Genomic DNA, 24,591 nt, shown 5'->3' with positions numbered 1-24,591 from the left:
AACTCAGGAAGATTGAGGGTTGGTTCAGGGAACCTGATAGACTTGGTGACCCCATTACTAGCTTCACTTTACGTTCTTTGACATTTTGGTTTTGAAGAGAGGCTCAAGGGAGACCCTAAATGCTTTCATGCAGGAGTCAAGTGATAATAATCACAGGTTTTCTCAATTTTGTTCCTATAGGTCTCCCAGTTAATTAAACATAGCAAAAGCCTAGCTGCTTGAGACAGGGTACATTACTGTATTAGATCTGTGTACTTTAAACTTTTGCAGTTACAAGATGAATAAATTCTGGGAACCTTGGAAGGAAAGTTATGACCAACCTAGATAGTATATTCAAAAGCAGAGACATTGCTTTGCCAACAAAGGTTCGTCTAGTCAAGGCTATGGTTTTTCCTGTGGTCATATATGGATGTGAGAGTTAGACTGTGAAGAAGGCTGAGCGCCGAAGAATTGATGCTTTTGAACTGTGGTGCTGGAGAAGACTCTTGAGAGTCCCTTGGACTGCAAGGAGATCCAACCAGTCCATTCTGAAGGAGATTGGTCCTGGATGTTCTTTGGAAGGAATGATGCTAAAGCTGAAACTTCAGTACTTTGGCCACCTCATGCGAAGAGTTGACTCATTGGAAAAGACTCTGATGCTGGGAGGGATTGGGGGCAGGAGGAGAAGGGGACAACAGAGGATGAGATGGCTGGATGGCATCACTGACTCAATGGACGTGAGTCTGAGTGAACTCCGGGAGTTGGTGATGGACAGGGAGGCCTGGCATGCTGCGATTCATGGGGTTGCAAAGAGTCGGACACGACTGAGCGACTGATCTGATCTGATCTGAATGTACAGTATGGTGACATGGTGACTATAGTTAATAATGTGTGTGTGCTCAGTTGCTCAGTTGTGTCCGACTCTTTGCACCCCCATGGATTGTAGCCGGCCAGGCTCTTCTGTCCATGAAATTTTTCAGGCAAGAATACTGGAGTGGGTTGCCATTTCCTTCTCCAGGGGATCTTCCCAACTCAGGCATCAAACCTGCATCTTTTGCGTCTCCTGCATTGGCAGGCAGATTCTTTGCCATCATGCCACCTGGGAAGCCCCTAATAGTTAATAATACTGTATTATAAACTTGAAATTTGATGAACCTGTAGATCTTACATGGTCTCACCACACAGACACACATAAATGGTAACTGTGTGAGGTGATGGATGTGTTAAATAACTTGATTCTGGTAATCAACTCACAGTGTGTACAAATATTAAATCATCATGTTGCACACCTTATACACTTGTTTCTCAACTATACCTCATAAAGATGTGGGGGCATGTTCTGTGTACTTAAAAGTGTAGGAAAAACCTAGTTGGCCCACTCAAAATTTGGCATTTTATTTTTTTTCTGTTTGTCTCTTGTATTTGAAGCCGATCCTGAGATTTAAGGACTCAATAAAAGTACAGTTGGTCCTCTGTATCCATGGATTCAGATGGAAAATATGTGAAAAAAATTTCAGATACTTCCCAAGAGCAAAACTTGAATCTGCTGCAGGTCACCAATGACGTACATACCACTCATATTGTATTGCTTGTCAGCCACTCAGTCGCGTCTGACTCTTTCTGACCCCGCGGACTGTAGCCCACCAGGTTCCTCTGTCCATGGGTATTTCCAGGCAAGGATACTGGAGTGGGTTGCCATTTCCTTCTCCAGGGATCTTCCCCACCTAGGGATCGAACCTGGGTCTCCTGCATTGCAGGCAGATGCTTTACCATCTGAGCTACTAGGGAAGCCCCAAAAGTTTGTTTAGTTTAGTTTTTGTATTAAAGTTGCTCAGTTGTGTCCGACTCTTTGTGACCTCATGGAATTCTCCAGGCCAGAATACTGGAGTGGGTAGCCATTTCCTTCTCCAGGGCATCTTCCCGACCCAGGGATCGAACCTAGGTCTCCCGCATTGCAGGCAGATTCTGTACCAGCTGAGCCACAGGGGAAGCCCCCACATTGTATTAGATACTATAAGTAGTCTAAAGATGAATTAAAGTACTCAGGAGGGTATGCATAGGTTATATGCAAATACTATGCCATTTTATATAAGGACTTGAGCATCTGTGGACTTTGGAATCTGCAAGGGTCCTAAAACCAATCCCCTCATATCGAAGGAGGACTGACTACGGTTTAATTGGCAGGTGAAGGCAGGGCCACGTGGGCTTGACAGAAGGAGCTGAAGGTGATCAAAAGAGTGTGTGTTCATTGAGTTGGTTACCCTCCCCATCCCTGCCCTGGGCAGCTGAATTTCAGTCCACAGCTGACCCCATGCCAGCAAAGTCCCCGCAATCTCGAGCATTACTGATGAAGTTGATGGAATGCTAGCATCTCTGTACTTTCTACTTGCCCACGTGGGGCACTGTGTGCATAAGTGGCGGGAGAAGGCCCTTAGGGAAATGGGGGTCCTGGTAAGGTGGAAGTAAGTCATGTTAAAAGATAAACTGAGCTCTGTTAAAATTAAAGAGTTTGAGCGAAAAATTGATATGGCAATGACACTGCAAGTGGTTTTCTAACCACTCCAGCTGGAGCTGGAGGAGAGACCTTTATGGAGAAAGGCAGAAGCTAACTAAGGACATTATTGATTGGCTATGGCTTAAAGCATTTTCGGCTGTTTGTGATCTGTTGTCTGTAGGTTTCCACTTCGTAACCTTGAGATGGTTACAGGCTTAGATTTTGGTTTGCCTATGCCGGCTGCCATGGCATTAAAGCCTTAGTCTAATGGCCTCCTTGCTTAATGAATTTAACAGGTTGTATGCACTGAAGTGACGCTGGCAGGGGGATGTGGGTGGGCCACCAACAGTGTCCACTGCAGCTGGAGACCATCACATGGGAATGCTATGATCTGTAGACTTGCATTTGAGAACAAATTGTCAACCTAAATAAAGAGGTAAACCGAGGCAAGTTTAAATGGCCAGACATCGTTTACTCTGGAATAAAAGAGGAATTGTAATTTAGGAAATGCAAATTGTAGCTAGCTTTAAGCATGTCTGTTGAGGATTTGGGGCAGACTGTATTTATGGAAAAGGTATATAAAGAGCAGGTCATCCAGCCAAAGTCCAAGCAGTAAGTCCATTGGCTTAAGTATGACGAGAGACTCTTGGTGCATGTTTATTGGTCAGAAAATAAGCTTCCATTCTTCTGTAAATCAGGCTTCTAGGGGAAATCATTATTCCTGTTATTAAGTTTCATTTTCCTGAGGGTCCATGCATGAGATTTTCCGTTTCACATACTCTGGTTCCAGTTTGGATTGAAATCCTTTCACAAAATTAAGAGACAATTATGACTTTAACTATACTAACATCTGGAAACATTAGTCTACAATGTTTCTGGAGGAAAAAAAACCTAATTGCTATTCACATTCCACCTGTGTGTGTGTGCATGCTAAGTCTTTTCAGTTGTGTCCCATTCTTAGCAAACACACGACTATAGCCCACCAGGTTCCTCTGTCTGTAGGATTCTCCAGGCAAGAATATTGGAGTAGGTTTCCACGCCCTCCTCCAGGGGATTTTCCTAACCAGGGATCGAACCCTCATCTCTTACCTTACCTGCATTGGCAGGTGTGTTCTTTACCACTAGTGCCACGTGGGAAACCCTTACATTCTACTTACCTATGGTTTATTTCTCACATAAGTTATCTAGTGAATTGTCTAACTCAACCTTGTCTCCATTTTTGTAATAGTTTACTGCCAGTTTGAATTTCTTCTCTTTTGAATAGTCAGATAGGATAGGGTAAGCAAGAGGAAATTTATTTTCTAGTGTGTTTACTCCACTTCTTCAAATCAGACAACTTTTAAAATTACAGAGTAATAATTCTGAAAAATATTATAAGTCAAACACTCAGTTCAGTTCAGTTCAGTCACTTAGTCGTGTCTGACTCCTGGAAACCCCATGGAGAGCAGCACGCCAGGCTTCCCTGTCCATCACCAACTCCCCAGAGCTTGCTCTAACTCATGTCCATTGAGTCCGTGATGCCATCCAACCATCTCATCCTCTGTCATCCCCTTCTCCTCCCACCTTTTATCTTTCCCAGCATCAGGGTCTTTTCCAATGAGTCAGTTCTTCGCATCAGATTTACAAAAACTTCATTATTGTCTTTATAAGATGATGTTCAACTGTGGGAACAGTGAGTACAGATAAGCAGGAATTCTGTCTCATGTTGAGGTGGGAAGCTTTTTGTCGAAGCATCTTTTTATAACAGATGCTTTCAATGGCTCTTGCATTACAACACCCCTGAGAGGAAAGGATGGTTAATATTTATGCTAACTGGATGGCTCAGCAGGTAAAGAATCCACCTGCAATGCAGGAGACACAGAAGATGCGGGTTTGATCCCTGGGACAGAAAAATCCCGTGGAAAATGAAATGGCAACCCACACCAGTATTCTTGCCTGAAAAACCCCATGGTCAGAGGAGCCTGGCGGGCTACAGTCCAATGAGTTGCAAGAGTCAGACAAGACTGAGCGACTAAGCACTCAGAAAAGAAAATTACTCCTGGAGGTCACTGACTGTTTTGAGTCGAAGTCCAGCAAGAATCCTCCTGCCCATTGTCACTCACTCCAGTAAGATCAGATCGAGTCTGGCTCAGAAGCAAAGAAAAGTTCTAGTACTGGAGAGGGAGGAGCTTGGTTCCTGAGCACAGCCTCTCCACACAGGCCCTCCGCAGGGCTGCTCTGAGGCGCTCTCGTGGTGCGGGGAGGGGAGAGGGCCGTGGCCTTCGCCGTGCTGCGCAGGCGCTTTGCGCTCAGCACTTCCGACGGAGGTGCCCGGCGCAGCCATGTTGTATTGAAGCGCGGGCAGCAACTCGTCAGCACACTGTTCGTGGACTTGGGGTGTTGGTGTGGCAGTTCTGCACCGGAAACTCTTAAGGCCTTTGCATATGGCTCCCTAGAGGTATGTGGAACTAGTCTAAGCACAAAAGAAGAGGTTAAACTTTATCATCTAGATTCCATCTTGTTTTTCCAGGGAAACTCAGTGGGCTCAGTGGTGACAGATATTCAGATATTTTTGTCTCCTAGCCTCCAATTCGAAATTAGTTTGCGAGTGTATATATACGTGTGTGTGTGTGTGTGTGTGTGTGTGTATATATACTTTTTTTATTTTATTTTGTATGTGCAACTTTACTTCCATGGGTTGGGGAATTAGGGTCTGAGGTGAATTTCAAGCGTGAAAAGCACTTGTTGATCTGCAGTATTTACTCTATACAGTAAATCAAATGGTTCTTGCTATTCCCTTGGGAATTTGTCCGAAAATCATGAGGTATCAGATAATGTCTGGCCTTAGAAACCTCAGAAGTTCATTTGGGGTTGGTGAGTCTTAGAGCAAATCCCTGGTCTCTCCTGATCACCAGCCCCTCCCCCTCCCACTGAGCAATGATCTCAGTTGTAGAGGCCCTACCTTAAAAACAACCCTTAGTTGTACAACAAAAATGAATGATTTAGAGTGCCAGTGGGTCCTAGTGTGAAAGTGCAAGGGTTGAGTGTATTCTGTTTTGTCACATACTCTTGGGAGTAGTTAGGGTTGTACAGCACAAGAACGGTAACACAATAATTGGGACAAATCATCCATTCTCAAACTTTTTGTTTTTAGGACCCCTTACCCTCTTAAAAATTATCAAACAAACCAAAGAGCTTTTGCTTATGTGTGTTACATCTATTTATATTTACCATTTGAGAAGTAAAATGAGAAAAAAATCTAAGTATTGGGAAGCTGACAAGCCCATGGTAGAGAATATGAGTTTCCAATATTCTAATTTATTTTCAGAGATTGTTGTTGTTGTTCAGTTGCTCAGTCATGTCCGATTCTTTGCAAACCCATGGACTGAAGCATGCCAGGCTTTTCTGTCCTTCACCATCTCCCTTAGTTTGCTCAAACTCATGTCCATTGAGTCAGTGATGCCATCCAACCATTACATCTTCTGTTGTCCACTTCTCCTCCTGCCTTCAATCTTTCCCAGCATCAGGGTCTTCTCCATTGAGTCAGTTCTTTGCATCATGTGGCCAAAGTATTGGAGTTTCAGCTTCAGCATCAGTCCTTCCAATAAATATTCAGAACTGATTTCCTTTAGGTTTGACTGGTTTGATCTCCTTGCATTCCAAGGGACTCTCAAGTGTCATCTCCAGCACCACATTTTGAAGGCATAAGCTCTTCATCATTCAGCCTTTTTTATTGTCCAGCTCTCACATCCATACATGACAGCTGGAAAAACCATAGCTTTGACCATATGGACCTTTGTCAGCAAAGTGATGTCTCTACTTTTTAATATGCTGTCTAGGTTTATCATAGTTTTTCTTCCAGCGAGCAAGCATTTTTTAATTTCATGGCTCCAGTCACTATCTGCAGTGATTTTGGAGCCCGAGAAAATAAAATATATCACTGTTTCCATTGTTTCCCCATCTCTTTGCCATGAAGTGATGGGACCACATGCTATGATCTTCGTTTTTTGAATATTGGGTTTTAAGCCAGTTTTTTCACTCTCTGTTTCATCTTTATCAAGAGGCTCTTTAATTCCTCTTCGGTTTCTGCCATAAGGGTAGTGTCATCTGCATATCTGAGGTTGTTGATATCTCTCCCCAGAATCTGGATTCCAGCTTGGTGCTTCATTCAGCCCAGCATTTTGCATGATGTACTTTGCATATAAGTTAAATAAGCAGGGTGACAATATACAGCCTTGATGTACTCCTTTTTCCATTTGGAACCAGTCTTTTGTTCCATGTCCAGTTCTAACTTTTGCTTCCTGACCTGCATATAGGTTTCTCAAGAGGCAGGTCAGGTGGTTTGGTTTTCCTGGTCTGGTTTTCCCATCTCTTTCAGAATTTTCCACAGTTTATTGTGATCCACACAGTCAAAGGCTTTGCATGTAAGCAAATTTGCTGGCTGTTCCTGGTGAAGAACTTTCTGTGTTTCGATTAGAAATAATGTGGCGGATGCATGTTGATGTATGGCAAAACCAATACAATATTGTAAAGTAAAAAAAAAAAATACAAAAAATTAAAAAAAAGAAATAATGAAAAGGAAAGTAGGTGTAAAACCTGAAGAATTTACCCTTTCCAATATTTTGAAATGCAAATACATACACACACCCACACACACACACATATACAACACACACATGCATTTTGTATTTGAGCGTGTGTATATGTCTGTGTATACATAATAAACTTCTAGTACAAAGGGCAGAACATTGAGGCAATAAAAAATACAAATGTAAAGAACAGGTTTTTGACATGTATCTCTGCTCTTGATACAACATAGTTGGGGAGAACAGAGATAAATGATTGATTTTTCCAGAGTGTGTTTAAAACAACAGGAAGTTTTGATTTTCTCTGGAAGAGAAACCTGCTCTATGTTCGACCTGTTCTTTGAAGAATGTCGAAGCCTGGGCAACTAGCTCTTGGGTAACTGTGATCGGCAGTGCAGGCTTCTTTCTTAAGATCACAGGTTGCCCTTTATTTCTTAAGCTGCAGTTTTGTGCTGTTATTTTTCCCTCCCCATCTGATTCATTCTGAGTCATGGGGAGCACACTCTCATTGTGATGGGGTACACTGCAGAGAGAGCTGCCTTGCTTGTTCTGCACCATTAAATGCTTGCTTGAGTCTTCCTATAAGAAATAGTTTGGAGAGTCACGACACAGGGGGAAAAAATGGAAGTATGAGGATTCTGCCTGAAAAGGCAGGATTAGTAGAAATGAGATTAACTAAGAGAGTTTTCCGTTGTTTTTCTAGGAAAAAAAATACTGAACTAATGTTTGTGAAATCTCTGTGTATCACAATTCTCAAACAACCAAATAGCTTTTAACAGCGGCATTCTCTCCTGATGGAAGATTCCGTTCGAGCATACCAGGTTCTTAGGCAGGCGATGTAGGCTGGTGGGAGGGATCACCTTAGTGGCAGAACAGCGTTACCAAATGTCACATCTCCTTGGTCATTAGTCTTCCCCATATACATATTCGTCTAATCCCTCAGTGGGGAGTTGAAGGATGTCATCCAGTCTCACCGAAAAGACATGATTTTCCAGGATGTGGGAGCCTTCTGTTCATTAAGCTGAAGCTGAGTGTACCTTGATGAGTTTAATCTGAACATAATGACCCTGAACTCAGTGGGAGTCACTTCCCAGGATATAGGACAAGGGCAGTATACCTTGAGGATATTGAAAGCTGGAATAGGATGGAAGTGTGGTACATTTCTCTTCTTTCCTCCTTCTTTCTGTGCTTAATACAGTTATTTCAAATGTAAGTATGATACATTTAGAAGATGGAGACAATGAATCAAAAATCACTCTTTGACCTCTCTTTTGCCTCAAATCATTGAAATCTAATTTATTTGCTATAACAGTAATAATTCCCTTCACAAGACTCAGGAACAATAGCACATAGTAAAATGACAGAAAATGCAATTTATTGCGTTTATGGTGATCAATGGAACAAACCATATTGATTTAGAAATCATTCTGTGTGTAAGTATGTGTGTGCTTTGTGTTAAGGGAAAAAATACATAAAATGGAAGGATGTGAGGGAATAAAACATCTTTTCATTGGCATGATATGATCCTTTTGCTTGAGAATCTTTCTATAGTTATAAGTTATAAAAAAGCATATTTGAAAAAAATCATATTTGCCCCCGAAACTGTGTAGCTTACAGTAAAATCCATTTTCAGCACTTCAGAATTCAGCTCACATAGCCATCTTGTAGGCTGTAAGGAGGTTCAAGCTGTTCTAAAACAGTCATCACGATCCATTACATTTTGTTCCCTGCAGCTTTTGTTCCCAGTTGCGTGTGATACTGTTGATTATGAAAGAAAATTTAAAATATATGCTGACTTTACATTTGGAAGGATTATAGTTTCACTTGTTCAAAGCATTCTTGACTATATTATACCTTCTAGAATATAGTATGAAAACCCAGGGCAAAGGTAACATTTCAAAAAAGGATATGTCAAATTAGTATTCCTTCTTTGTTAACAGAATTATCTTAAGAGAAAAATACTTTGTGAGAGTGTGAGTTTGTTTAAATGTGGGAAACAGAGCCAATAATTTAAGCCTGAAAGGTTTACTGAAAATACCTATATTACTGAAGCAAAAGCATTTTGCCTTGATACACAATAAAGAAAATTTATCTTTAATTGGAGATTGTATTGATTTTTAATTAATAATAAAATGCATCATATCTAGTATATTAAAGTATGTTTAGAATATAAGTATTCTCTTTTTGGATGTTGAATATTATAGAGAAAGACCTACTTTGAGATGTAACATATTTGAAGGGAAAACACATATTTTTATATTAGTTTATTCCTTCAAGCTCTAGGCAAAACTGAATGTTTTCTCCCAGGAACCGACTCCTGCTCCTTTTGATCATTATTACTTAATATATTCCAGTTATTAGATCTTCTTTGAGACCTTTTGTACTTTCCTTCTCTATGTAATCAGTTACCATGTCCTACCAAGTTGTCTTCTTTTTATTTTTTTTTTAAGTATAGTTGGTTTACAGTGTTGTGTTAGTTTCAGGTATACAGCAAAGTGATTCATATATTTATATGTACATGAATATATTTTTATATGCTCTTTTCAGATTCTTTTCCATTATAGTTTATTACAAAATGAATATAGTTCTAAGTTTTCTCTTTTAAAAAGAAAATCCTTCAAAGAATCAGAGATTTTATGTCTTAGAAGAAAGTTTCTGTAGTCCAGTTTTTTCAAGAACTTTTTCTTGAAAGTAAACAGAACCTTTTCTCTGAATGATACCTAGAAGCCCCCAATTTACTATTATCACTGTTATTACTGCTGAGTCTGATTTGGTTGAAGCAAGGGTAGACAGGAAGGTCATAGACCTCTATCTGTTTGGTCCATTTTTCTTGGCTTGCTGTCACCTTCAAAGATACTTTATTAAACAAAGGTCCAGAGATTAAGTGTCTTGTCTAAGATCGTTAAGACAGCTAGTGCAGAGCTGAGACTAGAAGTTGCTACAATTTAGAGCCCTTTGGATCCATCACCCATAACTATTGCTATCACCACCAGCTGCTGCTAAGTCGCTTCAGTCGTGTCCGACTCTGTGCGACCCCATAGATGGCAGCCCACCAGGCTCCCCCATCCCTGGGATTCTCCAGGCAAGAACACTGGAGTGGGTTGCCATTTCCTTCTCCAATGAATGAAAGTGAAAAGTGAAAGTGAAGTCGCTCAGTCGTGCCCGACTCTTAGCGACCCATGGACTGCCGTCTACCAGCCTCCTCCATCCATGGGATTTTCCAGGCAAGAGTACTGGAGTGGGGTGCCATTGCCACCAGAGACCTGGCTTATTGCAATACATTCTTAGCTGTCTTTGATTTCTCCCCTTGTACAGCCTCATCTACGGAACAGAAGGTATTTTGTGTTCCTTGGTACAGCAAGCTCCTATGGCTCTCCACTGCCTATATAAGCAAGCCCCAGTCTTTATGGGTTTACTTCAGGCTTCTTATAAGCCACTTACATTGTTTCCCAATCAAAAGCCACCATGCCAGCCGGTTTGCTTTCTTCACTGATCATTGAACTATCTCCAAGTCTTTTTTTTTTTTTTTTAAATATATTCCCTTCTGCCTGGAATGCTGACTTTCCATTGAACATTCAAGGCACAGATCAAGATCCTTGAAACCTGTCCTAACTATAGAAGTTCATAGTTAATCCTTTTGTCTTTTGGAGGATAGCATGTATTCTGTACCATTATTTTGGCTTTTAAAATTCAAATTGGTAAGGATATGTATTGTCCAGTCAGTAAAAATGTAAGTTCTGCTAGGACATGGACCATAGCTTATTCTGTATGCAATACTGATGCAGTGCTGGGTGAGAACCAACTATATTTTATGAGTGAATTAAATTGAACTGAGGTGATGAAAAATTCTCCCTGCTCTTGATCACCACACAGGAATCTACTGCAGCCTTTTTCATGTAGCAGATGATAAATATTTCATCCATTTCATCCTTTGTCCTTTCCCACTTTAAAAAATTGAATCTAAAAAGATTTTCTATTTGATCATACTCTGTAACTATGCCATCAACCTAATCATTAAGCATTCCTAGTTGAATATAACATATCAATAATAATGTAAATATTTTATTGCAAATGCCTATTTTTATAAGTTCTCAGTAAATGTCTTTATACTTACATAGTACAATAAATATGATACCTGTTCAAAAATTAAGATTCACATCAAAAGCTGTATTTGCTTCTAGAGCAGAGGCTGTCCACACCTCTCTCATATCCAGATGACAGACTCAGGCAGGACTCCAGGATTTGTTTACCTATACACCTACAATTAAAATTCAGAAGGCAGAGTTCTATGAAATGAAAAATAGAGTCAGATGCTTATTGATTATTGGTTTGACAATGACAAATAGATTTGATAATTAGGTTATGTGATGAGTATTCTTGATATACTTTGTTAATACCTTTCTTAAAAATATGCAAGCTGAAGACTTAAGTCAGTTTATTGAAAGTTTAACAAAAGCAATATATATTAACAATATTGACTATTGAATATAATTAAAAATGTCTTAGTTTTCCCAGCTTGTTCTTAGGCTATAGGAAATGATGCTAAATGAAAGCTTAAGAGATACAGTTAATGGCTATTTGATCAGTCTTGGAAAAAACTTTTTGGTGTCTCTAATGATAGGTAACAAATCTCTTCACAATTCAGGATGATTTCTGTTTCTTTGTTTTCAACAAAACTGAGGAATGTCTAATTGAGTTGTTAACCCATGGATCACAAAAGTAATATTTGAAGATGTGCCATTGTGTGGTTTTGGAATATAAAGTAAAAGATGTTCAGAGATGAATGACATTTCCATAACAAATTTTGCTCCAATTCCATCTATTTATACATGTGAACAAAGATTCTCAGAGCTCACAAAAAACACTTTATAATTGTTACTGAACCCAGTCAGATGTCCACTCATCCTTCTGAACCAAACTTCAGTGTAAGGTCTTACAGAAGCCTTCTCTAAGTCATTTCTCAAAAGTAGGTTCCCTAGACTTCTTTTTAATAGCTTAACACCTTAATCTTTTCCTGAGTATCTCTTATGCCAGTTAGAACTTTAAAATTTGAATATTTATTTATTTATTTATTGTGAGTCCTTTAGGGCAAGTACCAGTTCCATCTTTCTCACTGCTGTATTGCCAAGAGAGTCCAGCACAGAGATGGTGTTAAAGACAGTGAAAAGAAATTATTTATGGCTTTTGTTAAAGATGATAAGGCAGATTTTATTTAGTTTTGTTGTGACAAATATAGGGACCACATTGATAGACTTTTTCAGTGAGAACAGAGATTGGGCTCAGTTCTGAATAGAGCATGGGCAAGTGGGAATTTAGGATGGGGGTCAGTGGATGAAAAATCCCTAAGGAAAATGCCAAGAGCAAGGTGGAATTCTGGCTACACCTGTATAACAGGGGTCTTATGGAAGATAGGCCAGGGTGATCAGATATCACCTGGTGGTCGGCAGATGATGAGGAGCGTCATCAAATATTGGGTGGGTGGGGTGTTCTTGTTACAGTGACTTAGCAGAGTTCTTCTTAAAACTGAATTTTACAAGGAGTACACAGATGAGCCTTTGAGAAGTGTTTAGAAGCCTGACTAAAGTTTGGTCAAGCAAAGACTCTGTGTCAGTGGGTGCATAGAAGTGACTCAGTGTTTATTGAAGTGAATATTTGTTGAATAACAACGGCTTATTCTTAATATCTGCATGTGGTCACAGATACTGGTAGAGTATTATTACTCATTTAAGGAAGAAGAAATTCTATATTCATGAAAGATCTCAAGAAAACTTCACAAATAGTTCCATGGAGCCAATAAAGATTATATACATAAAGAGACTTGCAAGGTGTTAAAATAATTACTCAGATGTTGGCTAGTCCATGTTAATTCTCTGCAACACTGAATTCTCTGAGATGCAGTCACCAGAGTGGGTTCAGATTTGCAGGAGATTTTTTTGAGGAAAATGTATATTAAAGATAAAGGGGAGAAAGCTGGAGTAGGTGGGGAATTCTTCAGACTGTGAGGCAATTAAGACACTTTTGAAGGACAGTGAAAAGGAAGGAGAATTTGACAGAAAAGTTTCTGACTTCATTATGTGTCTAAGAATGTGCCAAGCAAATCAATGAAGAGTTCTCCAGCCTGCCACCCATTAGAGGAGTTTCATATCCTACAAGATGGACCTACACTAGGACCACTGCCATGTGGAACCAAGACTGGGGAGGGCCCAGGGGAAAGAAAGCGAGACCTTGGTGCAAACATGGTGGTGGATCCCAAGGGATGCAGCTGAGGCTGTTGGTCCATTGTGCTCATGCCAGCAGGAGAACTGAGTGGTGCACTCACATGGCATTCACACCCAGAAATCTAGAAGTGTATCATCTGTCCAACATACTGTAGTTTATCTATACACAGTGCTGGGGGCAGGGCCCATATTTTTTTAAATTTTTATTGACTAGTTTGTAATTAATGACATACATGTTCCTCCATGAATTTGACTGAGTTCATTCAATAATGCTACCAAACTTCTTGGCCTATCTTGTGTTTGCCATCAGCTTACTGAATATTCCAGACAATATGGATTTCACTTCTTCATGAGCATTTACTGCTTGGAACTGACAGGTTGGTCTTTGGTTATTCCAATGTTGGATTAAAGAACAATTAAAAAAAATGAGGAATAGAGATAGGACTTTAGCGAACAGTCCTCACTGTTGTTGAAGTTCTCTGGCACAGCCACTTCCAAAATATTGCAACATGTAGGAATTCAAAGGAACAGAAATTCAGAAATATTTAGTCATAAAAGCACCTCCAGTTCCAGTGGCTAATCACTATTACTTGGCAGTGAGTTCCACTTTGGAGAAATGTAAAGACCTAGGGATAATAAGCACTTGTAAAGGCTGGAGAAGATCAATTCCTGTCTTCTCCTTGGCGTTTCATCTGCCCTCAGCAGTTACAATTAAATCATCAATTCCATTCGCCCCTGGAGGAGTTTTGTTAATGGCACTGTTACTATCCTTGTCAAGTCACCCTTGGAGGAACAGTTTCAAGTGTGGTCACCATGGTGATGCCATATGGGTCAGTATTCACTCTCACTCTGAGGTGACCCAGACTTCACAGACCTTGATTTTAGGCCAGGCTTGTACTCTCTTTATATGTAATTATGAATCAATCACGTAGAGCACTAATACTCATCGTCAGAGGTCTGATATTGAAATAGCATTGAGGGGTAAAAAGCTTCCAGATTTCCTCTCTCTTATTATCTGACCTTCCCTCCCCAGGGCAACTTGGTTTTGAGTGGCTGTGTACTTGCATGATGGTTTTGCTGGGTGTCCCTTTATATATTTTTTCTTCTCTTCTGATTCTTTACATTAGATACTTGTAGAGTATTAGAATTAGGAAATGCAAGGAATAAAAATTTTTCATGTATAGTGACCACCTGTTTTCATCATCAAAGTAATATAAGGACCGCTGGTCAAGATAGGATCAGAAACCTCTCTAATCTCTGTTTCATGAATTGCCATGGTGATAGGAAGGGAGTAGAATTGGGAAAGGACCAGAACTTATAAAATCCATGTGAAATTTATTTCTGACTTGGACATTGGCTGATTCCTATTGTAACTGTGAAGAATACCATCTTCTAAAAAAGTCCCTTTGCATCCTCTCAGGACTTTAGAGATTGTGGCTGATGGGGAATATGTTCTTGTGTTTGTAATGCTGTTTTAGTTTTACCCGTACATTTGCCACGAAGAAGGAAAACTGTAATATCCTGTGGTGGTTTGAGGGTGTTAATGGTGTCAAGCAAGAATTGCAATGGAGAATCTCAACTGGAGGACCCCTTTCCAACTACTCTTTCAGCAAGAATGCTGATACCTGAAGAAAGAATGTGCCCTCCAGTGAGAGAGAGACACACAGAGAAACAGGAACACACACACACACACACATACAGAAAGAGAGACAGAGATGGACAGATAGACACACACAAACATGCAGTGAGCTCTAACCATCATGGCCACAGCAGTACTGCAGAGCTGACTAGAAGGAAGAGAGACTTTCATGCTTTCATGCTAATCAATGGTGTGGATTTAATCCTCACCATAAAGTCCATGGAACAAGAATGAGGGCTGTCTGTGATCAGACACAAGGGGCTCTGGGGAAAGGAGACAGCACAACACTGAAGAGAAAGAGGGGAGAAGGCACAGGAACAACTGGGCTCATAGTAGAGGATCTAGACAGCTGCATCCCAGATACTATTTCCTGATCACTCTGGTTAAGGTAGTTTCCTGTGTTCTACAGAATACCAGTTCTGTTTAGATAGGACACACCAAAAAGAGGATTCCATAATCAAATAAATTAGGAGATACTTCCTATCATACCCTCCCAGGTGGAGGTGTATAATACACTGTAGAGTTGTGTGAAGTAAAAAAGCAGTCTAACTTTATTTAAACCCAGTGTTTCTCAAACTTTTTGAATATAAAACCTTATTTAGATATTGACTGTTTATATCTAATGGAAAGTGTGTCCTGTTGAATACATTATGGAAATGCCATGGTAGTGGTTATCACCATATAATGTAGAGCCGTGAGAACTGGATATCAGAATCCAGAATTCCGATAAATGTACTCAACTCTAGTGCATCAGGGTCATCTGGAAATTTGTAAAAAATGCCCATTTCAGATCTCATCCTTAATCTAAGAAATCTGAATCCAGATGATCAGGTCTTATGATCTATACTTTGAAAATGTTTCCCCGGTGATTATTATGAGCCAGTCCAGAACCATTCTATGGATCAGCCTTTAGACACCATGGGCTCAGGGTGTTCCAATTAAGCTTCTGTTGGCTCTGTGAAGATCAACTCAGATAATCCATGTAGGTAGTGTTATATATGCTGCTGCTGTTCAGTTACTGAACTGAATATAGTCTACCTGTACTTCAGAGCCCAAATTCTGGTGCCCAAGGCAAGCAAAACCCAGTAATTTTTCTTCTTCCAGATTTCTACTTTAACAAAGTTAGTTTTTCTGAATGTGTTACCTTTTATTTTTAAATAAAAACAATACTATTTAAGGAATTTAATGAAAGGTAGATGACAGGATAGCATACAGAATAATTTTATGAATCTGCAATTCAAGTATAGAAGGATTTAATCTAGGGAAATAAACAGACTAAACTGCCCTTTTAGTATTTTGGTAGAAATGACACTGATTGTATATGGAGTGACAGTTGAGTGTAGAGAAACCTGGCCACCTTTCTTGCAGAATCTACTCCAACAGTCTGCTGAGGCTCTTCCGTAGACGTCTGCACCATCCTTAGGGCTTAGCTTGACTGTTTACTTGAATGTGATGAAGCGTGAATGGTGATGGTTCTGATAAGGTTGTGGTTGTTGTTCAGTCACTGAGTCATGTCCAACTCTTTGCCACCCCATGGACTGCAGCATGCCTGGCTTCCCTGTCCTTCACTGTCTCCTGGGGTTTGCTCAGACTCATGTCCATTGAATCGGTGATGCCATCCAACTGTCTCATCCTGTCATCCCCTTTTCCTCCTGCCTTCAATCTTTCCCAGCATCAGTCTTTTCCAATGAGTTGGCTCTTTGCATCAGGTGGCCAAAGTATTGCAGCTTCAGCTTCAGCGTCCGTCCTTCCAATGAATATTCAGGGTTGATTTCCTTTAGAATTGGTTGATTTGATCTCCTTGCCATCCAAGGGACTCTCAAGAGTCTTCTCCAACACCACAATTCCAAAGCATCAATTCTTTGGTGCTGACCGTAGATTCTTTAAACTTAGCTAGGAAATTATGATTCCATGGTCAGAAACAACTGTGTCTAGTAATGATTTGATGTTGCCAATGTCTGTAAAGAGTCTTGATGGTTACAGTAAAATAGGTAGGATTGGAACTTTAAGAAAAACTCCAAAAGTCTAGATTGTTCCTGTGAAATAGATTTATTTTTTCATCAAGATTTCTTGGTTTAGCTCAGTGGAGAGGAACACACATTTGCTGGTCTATTCAGAGAAACCTTCCAGGTGATGTTTTCCTGGTTCCCTTCTACATATAATGATTAATTCCAAGGCAGTATACCTAAATTAGAAGACCCCAAAGACTGTTAGGTGAGAAGTTTGCCTTTGAAGCAGAAATTGTCCAGCAGAAAAGGAATGTGATACTTTGAGGATGTGCTTCTGAAATGTGAATGAACATATGAATCACCTGGGATCTTGTTGAAATGCAGATTCTGGTTGAGCATAGCAGGGGTAGGGCCTGAGATTCTGCATTTCTTGCTCCTGGGTAATGCTGATGTGTCATGAGCCACACTGATGTTCTAAGCTATTTGGAAAGTATCCTCTTTGGGAGCATATCTGGAAGCACAAGAGAACAGTGTATTTATTATATTTCACCCAGAAGCATTCTGAACAAACTGTGTGGAAGTGCAGCTGGACGGTTACACAGAATTAAAAAGTGTTTCCTCTCTATTTTTCACCTTTGCAACACTTGTGGCTGCCAGTTGAACAAGGCTAGTGCAGCGTGAGTGGCTGCCAGTGGACAGTGATGAAAAGAAGATTTACTGAAAAAGGTTTCTTATAAATAATTTGGAAATACTTTTGGAATCCATTTCTTGGCAATGGAAATAGAACATTGCAGGTCCTTTTATCATCAAGTGATTGATTTATATGTGGGAAGTCCTCGGTGCTTCTGGAATTACTTAATGATGCTATGCCACTGTCTATAAATGTGAGAGGATATTGTACAGCACATGAAAATCCCAAAGGAAGGAAGCCACATGGGATCATGCTGTCTTTGCACAGTCATCTAATACAAGGTTTTGCTGGAGAACTGGGTGACATAATCTGTTTCCCATGAAATGGCCCCTTGGGGATAGATTAGAGCCAAAACAGGAATCCACAAAAGAAGTCCATTATGTTTGGACAAGCATCTGACCAACCTTTTTTGTGTTTTTCTGGGCATATGATCTCCTCTTTTTTTGTGACTCACTTGTCAAGTACATTTTGCCCACACACAGGACATATAATAGTCTGAAAGTCAATTATGTTCGTCCCAGCTGTAAACTGACTGCAGAGATGACTAAAAACACCATGGAATTGAACCTAGAATAATAATTTTGCTGTTTTTGTTCAATGCTGTATTAGGAGAAAAAAAGATTTTGAGGGCTACTGGATTGGTAAAACTTGGTATGAATTGGTGATAATATAGTGATAATTTATCATGTGTGGAGACAGGGTGGATGCAAGAATTATTTGTACTGTTATTTTACTGAGTTGGTTTTGTTATTGACTGTACAAAGGAAATTAGTCCCATGTCATACATATTCACATTTTTTCCATAGTTTGCCTTTTTCTTTGGATTTTGTTTAGTGCCCTTATCCACACATACATTTTGAAATTTGTGTTGCCTTCATACTACCAAGTTCCCCCACTGAAGTGAAGTGAAGTGAAAGTCGCTCAGTTGTCCGACTCTTTGCGACCCCATGGGCTATATAGTCCATGGAATTATCCAGACCAGAATACTGGAGTGGGTAGCCATTTCTTTCTCCAGGGGATCTCCCCAACCCAGTAATCAAACCCAGGTCTCCCACATTGCAGGCAGATTCTTTACCAGCTGAGCCACAAGGGAAGCCCGAAGTGTACAACTCAATAACATTTAGTGAACTCAGAGTTATGCAGTCATCTGCTGTAGTCTGATTTCAGAATATTTCCATTACCCCCAAAACAGTCCTTGTGCCATTTGCAATTATTATAATTTTTGATCTCTTTGACATTTATTTGGGTGGAAGGAGTGGGTTAGGAATACAGCTATTTTTTCCAAATGGCTAGCCTGTTGCTCCAATATTTCTGCCTCACAGAATCGAAATACCACCTTTTATCATTAGCTAAATTTTTATTTATACTTGTGTTTAGCTCAGTATTCTAATCTGTTCCATTAGTTGATGTTTATTAGTCTTGGATGGTCATATTTTTATAAGTGAAAGTAACTCAGTCATGTCCAACTCTTTGTGACTCCCAAGGACTGTAGCCCACCAGGCTCTTCTGGCCAGGGGATTTCCTAGGCAAGAATACTGGAGTGGGCTGCCATTTCCTTCTTAGGGGATCTTCCCGACCCTGGGATCTAACCCAAGTCTCCTGCCTCAGAGGCAGATTCTTTACAGTCTGGGCCAAGTTAATGGAAAATTATGATGTTTTAATGGAGAAGGAAATGGCAAGCCACTCCAGTATTCTTGCCTGGAGAATCCCATGGACAGAGGAGCCTGGTGGGCTACAGTCCATTGGGTCACAAGAGTTGGACATGACTGAGCAACTAAACCACCGCCACCACATGATGTTTTAATTGTGGAGGTGCTAATTTCAGTTAGTCCCTTCTTTTTCAGATTTCCCCCAATACCTCATATGTCTAGTTTTAGATCATTCGGTAAAATGCTTCCTCCATGCCTTCATAGCTGCAGGTCATGCTGCTTTTAAGCTTCATTTTTGATGCCTCTGGTTGTAAGATGACTGCCTGTACTACAGTATATATATGTGTGTGTGTGCATGCTCAGTCATGTCTGACTCTTTTGACCCCATGGACTGTAGCCTTCCCGACTCCTCTGTCCATGGAATTTTCCAGGAAGAATACTGGAGTGGATTGCCATTTCCTTCTCCAGGGGATCTTCCCAACCCAGGGATAGAACCCTTGTCTCTCATGTTTCCTGCATTGGCAGGTGGGATCTTTACCACTGTGTCACCTGGGAAGCCCTCTACTACAGTATCATCTCTGAATTCCAGGTAAGGGAAGGGCAAAAGATGTTAGCTGATTGGTCTTCTTCTACAGAGCATTCTGGGAGCCTTGCCCAGTGGCCTGTGCTTTCATTTAGTTGGCCCAAACTCTATCTTATAGATACTTCTGGTTTCAAGAAAGCTGGGAGATGTAGTTTATCAGCTGCGCAGTTGCCAGCCCATTAAAAATCAGAATACTGTTCATAAGGAAGGAGATTAAATATGAGTAGATAACCAACAGTGTATGCCACTTTCCTGTTCTTGCACATTTTTGCAATGACGGGACCAGAAATATCTTGTTTTCTTTTTGTTCAGTGTAACATCATTGTGCGTTCACACTCTTCAATTCATATCACCATTTTGGTAGAGACCAATTTATATGCAAATACGTAAGCTGAATCATATGACTGCTCCCAGTAAGAATGATGGTATCCATTGTCTTTTGTGTGTACAGTCATTGGGGAACCCTAAACTTTTCTTTGGTTTTCACATTTTACCTGGTGATATTTGTGGCATATGTCTGTCATTTTATTTAACGCACAGGAGTTAGAGATTGTCAATTGGATAGAAATAGGGCAAAGGAAATGGGGATGATAAGGGAAGTTTATCAAGTATGCACAGCAGCATTTAGCTGTTAAATAGCAATGGTTAGTACTTCGCTGCCCAATTATTGACAATAAGATAATGGTTGAAAAATAAAATGAGCATATAAAGGATGTTCAATGGAGATGTTAATAATCTCTTTAGTGAGCATTATTGTTGTCAACATGAACTGCAGTAGTGTGCACTAATATTTAGGAAAGTGCTCTGTTAGTTTCCTCCACAACCATCCCCTGGGAACGTATGATTTCTCACTACCAGAATTTCTGTTTTGAAGGACACTCTGAGAGCCATTATAGAATTCTCATGTAGTAATAATGCTATTTTATATATTTTAAAAAGACATTTTCAAAGTATGGCTCTCATGGGTGGATCTAGGTATTGCAGGACCTGAAACTTAATTTAAAAAACTTATGCCTTCTTTAAGAAGAGAATATAAAATGGATGTAAATGTGAAAACTTACTTATGATGAGAGAAGATAATAAAGACAATTGATAAATTTAAAAAGGTGGCAAATACACAGGTATCACAAAAATCCAGAAAAGTAATATAACATTATGTTTAACATAACCTCTCTAGTACTTTTTACCCCTACATTTTTTTTTTTTTTTGGCTACACAGTATTTGACTCTTCATATGGCTAAGACTTTGTAATGTTTTCTATAGAAAAAATAGAAAGATAATTTAATCTTTCCTCTGTTGTTCAGTTCAGTTGCTCAGTCATGTCTAACTCTTTGAAACCCCATGGACTGCAGCATGCCAGGCCTCCCTGTCCATCACCAACCCCCGAAGATTACTCAAACTGATGTCCACTGAGTCAGTAATGCTATCCAACCATCTCATCCTGTGTCGTCCCCTTCTCCTTCCTCCTTCAGTCTTTCCCAGCCTCAGGGTCTTTTCAAATGAGTCAGTTCTTCGCATCAGGGGTCAATATTGGAGTTTCAGCTTCAGTATCAGTCCTTCCAATGATTTTTCAGGACTGATTTCCTTTAGGATGGACTGGTTGGATCTCCTTAAAGTCCAAGGGACTCTCAAGAATCTTCTCCAACACCACAGTTCAAAAGCATCAGTTCTTGGGCATTCAGCCTTCTTTATAGTCCAGCTCTCACATCCATACATGACTACTGGAAAAACCATAGCTTTGATTAGAGGGACCTTTGTTGGCAAAGTAAGTCTCTGCTTTTTAATATGCTGTATAGGTTGGTCATAGCTTTTCTTCCAAGAAGCAAGCGTCTTTTAATTTCATGGCTGCAGTCACCATCTCCAGTGATTTTGAAGTCCCCCAAAATAAAGTCTGTTACTATTTCCATTGTTTCCCCATGTATTTGCCATGAAGTGATGGGACTAGACGCCATGATCTTAGTTTTCTGAATGTTGAACTTTAAGCCAACCTTTTCAGTCTTCTCTTTCACTTTCATCAAGAGGCTCTTTAGTTCTTTTCACTTGTAGTTGATTAGAATTTATTTTATAATAGCTAAAAAATGTGTCTTTGACTACTCATTCTTGGTAATATCAGGTAGTATTTAGGGTTCTTGTTAAATTTTGGAAAATCTTTGTTAAACTTCTTTTACATATGAGCTATAAGATCTCATTTTGAGTTTTCTTGTGCAGTAATGAATCTTAAGTACTTTTTGAACTGACAGAAAGTAGTCATTGACACTCATTTACCAGGTCGTCAAGTGTTATCCTAATTTTCCTAGCATATTACGAATTTTACATTATCTGACAGGAGAGAACTTCCCTTTTGACTAGGCATCGATGAGAATATCTTTTACTTGTTATTGTATATGTCTGATGTTGAAAGGATTTCCGCAGACTAGCAGCTGGATCCTTACCTATCATACTGTTTTCCTACCACTGCCTACAGAATTTCAGTGTCATATGCCATAGGACACAGTCACATCTCAATACAATGAGTGTACTTGCACCACTGTGTCCTGATGCTGAATTGGCACTTGAGTGGGTGGTGGTAGTATTCCTGGAAACCTTTCCCACAAGAGGATAGCTATCCATAACCTGCTTATACAGGAGTTGTCTGTGAACTACATAAATGTATCCCATCAACTCAGATGAAATTTATCCCCAGATGAACTTATACTTAGGTGAGTTCCCAAGAGCCACAGCCCCTCCAGCACTATACAGCATGATGGGAAACATGAAAGAGCAGAAATTGAGATGGCGAGTCATAATCTTAACCAATTACACCCAAGATTGCTTACTTTTGCAAATTTTACAAATTTTCTGAAAGAGTGAATGTAAGATTCCTCCCCTGGAAATACACTCTGTGGAGGAGTTTTGCTCGCAGTGTGTTTATTCGTGAGTGCCCTTAGGGTCGGTACCTGTGGGGTGAAATGGAAGAAGGCAGGATTGAGCAGAAAGAGAAGTTGAGTTGCCTCTGCTGACTTCATGAAGAACTCTGGAGCCTTCCAAGAGTCCTTGGCCTTTCCAAGTTGTCCAGTTTTTCATTTTCATTATTTATTTAAAGAGGTAAAACAGTCATATGGTAGAAAGTTCAAAATATTAAAAAAGAGTACCCAGAGGAAATTCATTCTCCTACCCTTGACCTTCAGTTCCCAGGTACCTTCTCCAGAGTTAACCTGTGTTACCACTTCTGTATATGTACTTTCAGAGATATTTCAAGCATGTAAAATCACATTTCAATTTTCTATTTTCTCCCTTGTATGCAAATGGCAGCATACTATACACTAGGTTCTTCATTTTTTTAAAACCTTGTTTTGAGTTAATTTTAGACTTACAGAAGAGTTGCAAAAATAGTACAGAGTTTCCATATACCTTTATTCAGCTTCCCCTTGTGTTAACATCTTATATAACAAAACAGTCATCTAAAGACACACATTTTCTCTCTTCACTATCGTGGGTGGTTAATTTCTAGTTCTTTTGGGTCTCAGATGAAATGTTACTCCCTCACCAAAGCCTGTTGTAGTCAATCACCAACATCTAGCACAATGCCTGAGCTATAGTAGACATTTAATTAATTTATATTATTCCTATTTTTGCTGATGAGTAATGCTGCAATTAACATCACTGTGCAATATCTCCATCCACATTGTAGGTTATTTCCACAGGAAACTAACTGAGTTTAAAAGATACGAATATTTTCAAGACTCTAAATACATTGTTGTTGTTGTTTAGTTGCTCAGTTGTGTCTGACTTTTTGCGACCTCATGGACTGTAGCAAATTGATTGAAAATGTATTTGCATTCCCTTTTTATTTTCCTCTGTTGCTGCTTACTAAAAAAAAAAATCTCATTTCAGTGAGTAGGCATGTTGCTGTCACACAAGTATTTATTCTTTTACAGTTTTCTTATTCAGTATCACATGATATCTATTCTGAAAGGCAGTTTTTTTTTTTTTTTTGCCAAGACCACAAATGGTTCCCCTAAAGGTTTTTTAATGCCTCAAATTGAGCTGTCGTCTAGTTCACTGATCCAACAAAAGGATGATAATACATTTTATATAAATAATTTAGGAGGATTCCTCCTGTCAAAACAAAAAGTGCCTCTAAAAATAAAAGCAATTCAGAAAAAATACTCTAGCAAGTCCACAAATGATATTTCACACTTATCTTATGCTTTATGTGTGAAAGCCATATCATATATTACAAATAATAAACTATATTTTATTATCACATTCTTTTTTTAAATTTTATTTTTAAACTTTACAATATTGTGTTAGTTTTGCCAAATATCGAAATGAATCCGCCACAGGTATACATGTGTTCCCCATCCTGAACCCTCCTCCCTCCTCCCTCCCCATACCATCCCTCTGGGTCGTCCCAGTGCACCAGCCCCAAGCATCCAGTATCATGCATCGAACTATTATCACATTCTTAACTCAGGATATTATGTAGCAATTGAGGGACATGAGTAAGAGAATAAATGTTCTCTTACAGAAAATATGGCAGAAACCAGTCATCAGGATTAAGAGTTTTATCCAACTGACTAGTATGTTAGCAACCAAATTGGAGTTTGGATATGCTGATGTTTTATATTGAGTCAAATTATTTGATAGCCTTTGTCATGGGTTGACAAACATTTCTGTTGGGCCAATAGTATATAGAAAAATGCATAGTGACAGAGAACAGAATAGTGATCATCTTGTGTTGGGGTCGTAAAAGTGAAAGTGTTAGTCTCGTCCCACTCTTTGTGACTTCATGGACTGTAGCCCTCCAGGCTCCTCCATCCATGGAATTCTCCAGGCAAGAA

The 24,591-nt window shown here is 39.6% G+C and overlaps 1 long non-coding RNA gene across 2 annotated transcripts in view; it reads left to right on the top strand.

Moving 5' to 3' along the window:
* Positions 1-4,750: 4,750 nt before the first annotated feature.
* LOC112587937 overlaps positions 4,751-24,591 on the top strand; it is a 70,195-nt gene continuing 50,354 nt past the window's right edge. Inside the window, exon 1 of one of the 2 annotated variants that reach the window (XR_006543081.2) lies at positions 4,751-4,910. This is a non-coding gene — a long non-coding RNA (uncharacterized LOC112587937). The remainder of the gene's footprint in view (positions 4,911-24,591) is intronic. The other variant, XR_003112479.3, reaches the window with a different exon arrangement.

The sequence above is a fragment of the Bubalus bubalis genome, chromosome 11, assembly GCF_019923935.1.
Source record: "Bubalus bubalis isolate 160015118507 breed Murrah chromosome 11, NDDB_SH_1, whole genome shotgun sequence".
In the NCBI taxonomy this organism is placed as follows: Eukaryota; Metazoa; Chordata; class Mammalia; order Artiodactyla; family Bovidae; genus Bubalus; species Bubalus bubalis.
Note: the sequence above shows the minus strand (reverse complement) of the source record. Positions and strands in the feature narration are given on the sequence as shown.